The 7,550-nt window shown below is 35.0% G+C and overlaps 1 long non-coding RNA gene across 1 annotated transcript; it reads right to left on the bottom strand.

Annotated features, from left to right (window-relative positions):
- Positions 1-2,296: 2,296 nt before the first annotated feature.
- LOC119192291 lies at positions 2,297-5,543 on the bottom strand. The gene is made up of 3 exons (XR_005113613.1): positions 4,139-5,543; positions 2,910-3,005; positions 2,297-2,739 (listed from the first exon to the last, which is right to left on the bottom strand). It is a non-coding gene; the product is annotated as an uncharacterized LOC119192291 (long non-coding RNA).
- Between the last annotated feature and the right edge of the window lie 2,007 nt (positions 5,544-7,550).

The raw sequence follows: 7,550 nt of genomic DNA, 5'->3' as shown, positions 1-7,550 counted from the left end.
CAGATTCTGATTGCTCCACGGTAACGTATGCCGCAACTTGAGGGAAGAACCACCCCCGGGATCCGGAGGTTCATTCATCTTAAAAACAAGCTTATATTATAATATACAAAAAAAACTTACCTAACAACGAAGAATATATTTACAAACTACTCTATGAAACTAAATATAAGTAATATATACAAACTTAATCAAGACTGATCACTTTTAACAGTATTATAAATTAAAATATTATCAAGAAAAAATATGCTCCCGCCACGATCAAGTTTCCCGCGCTTTTTTTCAATACAAAATTTATAACGTCAAATTGACGCCACAGACTACAGAGTAAGTAATTCTAAGTAATTACTTAGTAATATACTACATAAGAAAAGACGGCACTTAGTACATTAATTTTGAGCTCACACGCATCCTTGAGCTCAATTTAGGTAAGATTTTCTACCAACGTTACGCATAAAAAATGAAGGTCTGCTAACTTACTATAAATCTGCCCCTCTCTAGGGACGTTTCTTATTCGATCGATAATATGATATCAATCATTATATATCGATAAAAAATTCTGACCATAAATCTTACACAGGTATAAATTATGATTTTATTTATAAATTGGAATATAAGTAAAACGTCCATAATTTTAATAAGGCTTAAAAATCAAAATAAATGTATTAAATTTAGAGTAAGCGCATCTAAAACTGGCTTTCTAGGTTTAATGTTATACGTATGGCCGCCTTTAGTTAATTTTGCCAACTTGTGCCCTTGCCTACCAAAAGGTTGCCGACCGCTGGTATACAGTGTTTAGATCTCTTACTCAAAAATTAATTACAGTCCAATTTTCCGTTATTTATTTCCAATTTTACATAGAAATCTAACAATATGATAAGTGCCTTACAGATATGATTTTTTTCCGTCCAACCATCAATTACTATGATAACAATCACTGGAAAAGAAAATTCATAGATTTTGCAAGTGCCGTTTTTTTATTAGTTCTTTTCTCCATTGTCGCACACAAAATAAATAAAATACACAAATGCAAACACATATGTAAGCTATCATGATAGCCAACATACTTTCTAGATTTTTAGTTCTATTATGTTGATACAAGATGTAACCTTAAGTTTAGTCAACCGAAACTAAACTCTATATAAGGGAATTAAGATACATAATTATTCTTACAAAATCTTGATCCACACAAAATGTTCCAAGTGTCCACCGTCCACCCCCGCTGACGTGACGGAGTGAGCCAAAACCAGTGTTGCCATGTGCACGGTGGTCCAAGTCACCGATATATCGAAATTCCATTTATTGGTGTGAAGGATGACCGTACAGAGATGTCCTAAATGCTAAACATGACCTCCAATTTTCAAAAACAGGGAATATATACCACGAGACCCTCGCGATTGTTAAATAGCGACTGTGTGTCATTGGAAATTTTTGTCGTCCCGACCTAACATGTTTTTATTACGTAGATACGTTGTCCGAGCTCAAAATTGGCAAGACGAAAACAAGGTAATTGCCCGACATTTACTTAGTCATCCTCCAACCACTGTCGCGGTTAGTTTAAAACGTTTAATTTCATACGTTAGTAATAACTAAAGTATGAAATGAAACGTTTTTTTTATTCACTGTTGGAGTAAGTATAAATTGTACATCGTCTAAAACACAGGAAGGCATTTTATTTATAAAAATACAAAAAGTTAGTAAGCTATTGAGCTCGGACAACGTATCTACGTAATAAAAATATCTTAGGATGAAAGAAAATAAATGCAAATCGGAATGGGTTATGATTTTATTACATATTGAAATCTATAATATAAAAAATAAATCACTGAATGTCTTGCTAAGCGCAAATCTCGAGAGCAGCTGAACCAATTATTCCTTAAAGTACGAGGATGGTTCTTACGGAGAGAAAATTAAAAAATTGCCTGAAAAAGTTCAAAACAACACTTTTCTATATTTCCATACAAAAGATTCCTAATAATACTTAGAACTCAATTTGAACTTTAATACCATACCGTAAAGTTTAGTGTTAGTGGAGGGGTTCCGGGAAGGCAAAACAATTGAGTGTCGTTAGATGGAAAGAATTTTAAAGGGTTTTATAATTTTTTTTTTTTTACATAGTATTGTAATTGTTGACGTATCAACGTTCTTTTTTCTTTTTTTATCTTACTCGCTGACCCGGTGTCCTGAATAGCAAAATAAGTATTAAAAAAAAAAAAAAAGATTCGACTGTTAGGCGGTACGAAGTTCGCCGGTTCAGGTTCACAATAAATATTTTTAAATGAAATATAAATCGGACGAATTGTTAGTGAGTTCATCGTATCCCTACTCAAACAAAAATCACTTTTAATGTTTATACTTACAACATAAATGAATCACCTTATTTTTGCACACTGACCTACTAAATAAGTAAGTACATCTTATGCATAAAATTTATTACTAAAAGACAATTCCGACTAATAGAGTAAGACCACTGTCGATACATTAAATTTCTTTTATAACTATATCGAAGATGAAGATGTTAAATATCAAATCCATGCAGATCAGGCTGTACATATGTAAATGTCAGCTGGTACCTACTGCCTCAGTGGCGTAGTTATATGATACGACTACAGTGCTGAAGGTCTAGGGTTCGATCTTCGAGTTTTGCAATATGTTGGATTTTCTTTTCACTATCTCGGTGTTTTCGCCCGTTTGGGGGTTTAGTGGCGAAAAGGTAAAATATCACGTGCGATGATGTCGCACCTAATAAAATATAAAAATAGGTATGTTCAATGTGTGTAAGTGTAGGTTATCTCTTGATATGAGAACAAAATCAAATATGTCTAAATCTGCTTCGCATTTATGAGTAAGGGTTTTTTAATAAGTTGATCATATGTCGGAAGGAAACGAAAAATAACAGCATCATGACATACCTTGTAATGTTCTGTGTTATACGGACTGTGGTTTTCCAAGACAACATTCCTAGATGGCGGCAAATTCCTTATCGTGTCACATCAGAGAGACCGCTCCTGTTAATTATAAATGAGTCTATGACATTGCTGTCGCAATGCCAGTGAGTAGGCTACCAGGACTTATAGAACTGATACTGGATGGTTATCTTGTCAAGATTAGAATAGTAATTTAGTACAAGTTCAGTCTCGTAAATATAAGTTAGAGCCAAAGCTTTATATTAGTCCTAAGGGTGCCAAAAATAGTAAACAGGTAACGCGACGTTCCAGGTTCTGATTTGGTACATTAAGTAAGTGCATAAACTAAGCCGCAATTGTTATAGCGCCTTTTCGGCATCATCTCAGAGTTAGATTACTAATGTGAAAGCACAATTAAATCGGATCCTCCCCCACTCTACGAGGGAAGTACCGGGCGATTGCTGGTCGCCTCCCGCCGGATGACTCACGGATCACCGCTTTGTGGCTATAAATTCCCCACCATAAGGGATCGCTCAGAGCATCAGACTCCATTAGGTAAGTGGAATCGATCGGAGTACCGATCCCGGTAAGTGGAATCGATCGGAGTACCGATTCCGGTAAGGTGGGATCGATCGGAGTACCGATCCCGGTAAGTGGAATCGATCGGAGTACCGATTCCGGTAAGTTGGGATAAGGATGTAGGTAAGTAAGGAATAAGGATGTAGGTAGGTAGGAATAAGGATGTAGGTAAGTGGAATCGCTCAGAGCATCAGAACCCAGAGGGCGTGGTTGTAAGTTCCTCTCCACGCGGAATCTCTCCAGACGAGAACATACGGCGAGATATTCATTTAGGTAAGTTACAAGTTATACGGACATACTATCACTCTGGAACGACACGACGTCTCAAATGTAAATGTAAGTATAAACACCCTTCAAATTAGTCATATGTAATTTCTCAGTTTGGAACATTAACACGCTTACAGCGGGTAGATGTCTAGTTTACACGGTAAATTCTGTATACAGGTAAATTAAGCTAAGTAAATGATCATTCACTGTATGACAAACAAGTTAGAGTGTTATAAGTTATATGTGCCGCATTCAGTGTTGCATAAATCAAAGTGAAATGAATGTAATGTGAATAAAAGGAAAACTTAAACCGACTCACGTGTGTGAATTGCAAGTAAAACATAAACTCACTCACTTATAAATCTAAAGTGAAACAAAAGCCAACTCACATGTGCGAATAGAAAAGTAACACAAAACCCACTCACATTTATATGTTTAGATCTTTAGTTAAACACAACTTCAAAAGTTCTACTTAAATGGCGCGCATTTGTACTTTCGGCCATATTGTAACTTTATAGTCAGGGAATGTTGGTACTACAGTAAACCACTCACTCACTCATGCAAGATATATTCTGTACGCGGTACTCTCAACAGAAAAGTGTGCAAAACTCACTTAATACACATAGACGATATAGTATTCTATCTATGGACAATATTCATAATATAATATACTTATATTTGGTGAAAGATACTCACAATATCTGCGTAAATATAGGAACATACTCACAATATCTATGTATACATCAGCAAATACTCACTTTGGTGTTGCCAGCCTTTCAATGATTTCGCGACCTTTCGCGACACTCCCGCCCGAAAGGAAAGAGATATTGATTTGACAACTCCTTCGTCCGTTCTTATCTTTTTCAGCGCCTAAACTTTCGCTATACGGAGTGGTATTTTATCTAGTTGTTCATCTAAATTATTGCTAATTTCATTTATTACTGTGCTATCACCTCTGATCGACTCTGCATTGTCAATAGGTAATTCAATCTCGTTAATCGGTTCCATTAACTATCAGATCCTCTAATAAGAGAAACTATTTTGCCAACTCTCCAATCTTCACGGTTTTATTTTCTTTGATCTGTACAATCTGATCTACTTTAGGTAACTCCTTCGATAATATTCTAGGATCCTTGTGAGAATTCCAATATTGTTCCCTCAGGCTCGGAAGATATTGGTTTTCAAACCTTTCTTTTAACTCCTCTAGAACTATTCTAACTTTTCGCCAGCTCTTTACTAGGTCTACCTTTGTAGTTGCACCTTCTAGTAGTAATTTTTCCTGCGAATCTACTAAGGTGATACATCTACCAGCTGTAAGGAAGTCGGCTGGTGTGAGAACATGTTCCATTTTAGTGTCTACAGTCATTAATGGTCTCGTATTTAATATTGCCTCAATTTCTTTCATTACTGTCATCAACTGGGTATCCTTCAGTAAGTGTTTCTGAAACGTCCTCTTCATGCAGTGCTTAACCAAGCCTATTAATCTTTCATAGAAACCGCCAAACCGTGGAGCCAGTTCTGGTATAAATCTCCATTGGATTTGATTCTGGATGCAATACGGTTTTGATACTATTTATGATATAAGTTTGAAATATAACGCATTATCTGAAGTTATGATTGTCGGTACCCCTCTAGTCGATATCATTCTTCTAAGAGCAAGTAAGCCTTCTTCTGCTGTCAAATCGTGTACTATTTCTAAATGTATGGCTCTAATAGCTAGACATGTCCCTTTCTTACTTGGGCTGTTTGGTGTCTAGAGGCTAACTATTTACCTAAAATTTATTTCGCGAGACCCTCCCCGCCAAACAAGAATTTATAATCGTTACTATTATTAACCAATCATTCAAATATTTCTTAAAAATCTAGTCCTTTGACTATATGTCCAGAAATATTGTCGAGTTATATTATTAAACTTAAGATACTTAACCGCACATTTCATGAGACGTTCATAAATCTTTATGTAATATTTTATCTGGTAGTATTATTGGAATTGCATATTCGCATGGATCATAAATTGAGACTACTACTACTACTAATACCAACTCCATACTAAGTACTAACTCTTTCTTCAAGGTCAATTCTTAAAATTTGGCTCATATAACAACAATGAATTTGAATCTAAGGGCTTTAACAGATTTTTCAAACATTGAAATTAAAGTTCAAAATTAAATTAAATCATTAAACTATCCTACCGCCTATTCTTCCAGACTGTCATTACGAAGATGTGTAATACCTATAGATTCTAAATCCCATAGCAATTCAAGTTTCGCGCTACGCACCGGTAGATCTGGTAAGCTCAATCTAGTAGCAACAGATGATTAAAAATATATTATGACTGCTAACATTTATACAGGTCTTTCATGAATACTCCCGGATGGTATTTATACAAATTAGATTTTATCAATTAAAAAATATTGTCTAGCTTTATTTTACCAGATAAATAATAATAATAATAACTGTTGCCTATTTATTTATTTGGACGGAAGAATAAAAAACTATATCGTAGTTTGTACACAACTTTACATTTATGCTTGAAATTTCTTTGGGCACAGTGCTCTATTATGGATTCCTTTTTGATTACAGTGCGGGCATTCTACTTCAAAGGAGCAGGCCTTGCCATGGTGTTTGGGTTTCAAACAAATAAAACACAAATCCTTTATAACTGCCTTCCTTTCTTCGATACCTTTCACTTCATGACATTGATCGTTAAAGTGTGCCCTTGGCAGAAAATGCATCTTTTCTTACAGGATAAAATTTTGATCGCCTGCTATCTTCTGTTCTTTGTTTGAAAGATAAATTTCCTCTCTTTATCATCTGGTTTTTTCTGTGTCCAAATTGTTTATCATTCACATATAATGCTTCAGTAGTATAATGAGTAGAATTCTCTGACATCATAATATCACTGGTATTTTTTGCCACATCTTCTTTGGCTGCAATTATGACTTCTAATTTGTTTCTTATTTCTTCAACTGATTCATTTGACGTCTTCATTTTAAGATCATAGAGTATATCTGCTGGAAACTTTTCCATGATAATGAATCGTAAATGGTTATGGTTTACATTTTCACCCATAGAGCTTAATACACGTAAGTGCCTTTCAATTTCGTTGAGTGTCTTCCTTCCATCTGCACTCGTTTTTGGTTCGATTTTGTATAATGCTGCGTAATGAGCATCAATAATCTGACTTTCTTTACCATATCTTTGCTTGAGTAATGTTACTGCAATTTGATAATTTTATTAGTAGCATCCAATCCTTCTAGAGTATTCTTAGCTTCGCCTGTGAGGGAACTTTTTTAAATACAATAACTTATCTACATCAGGTAAGTTTCTCTTATCTATATTTGAACTGAATTGGTCCCAAAATTGATGCCAAACAAGGATGTTGCCTTCAAAAATCGGTAAGGATAGCTTTGGAAGTTTACTGGACAAAACGGCACATGTACTGCTTGTTGAAGCTTCATTTTGTGATATAGCCCCTGACTCAATTTTAACTTCTAGCTCTACTAATGCTTCCTCTCCATGTAGCTGTATGCTAGTGAGTGTAGACACTTCATCTATATCTGGTTCTTGAGAGGTATTAAAGTAAGTATGCAATTCATGACCAAATTTACCCAACATTGCTTTTAGTTTAGCGACGATAATGCAGGCTTTTTGTCTTATCATCGTTATTGTAACTAGCACTTTGTGTGAGAGTTGTCATTACTATTTTAATTTCGTCACTTATTAGCAATAAGCGATTCATTAATACTTGGTCCATTTGTATAAGATTTTATCTGAGAACAAATAGTTTCCTAAATATTG

This window comes from Manduca sexta, unplaced genomic scaffold (assembly GCF_014839805.1).
Source record: "Manduca sexta isolate Smith_Timp_Sample1 unplaced genomic scaffold, JHU_Msex_v1.0 HiC_scaffold_2585, whole genome shotgun sequence".
In the NCBI taxonomy this organism is placed as follows: domain Eukaryota; kingdom Metazoa; phylum Arthropoda; class Insecta; order Lepidoptera; family Sphingidae; genus Manduca; species Manduca sexta.
The sequence above is the reverse complement of the archived record's forward strand: the minus strand, read 5'-3'. Positions and strand labels throughout refer to the sequence as shown.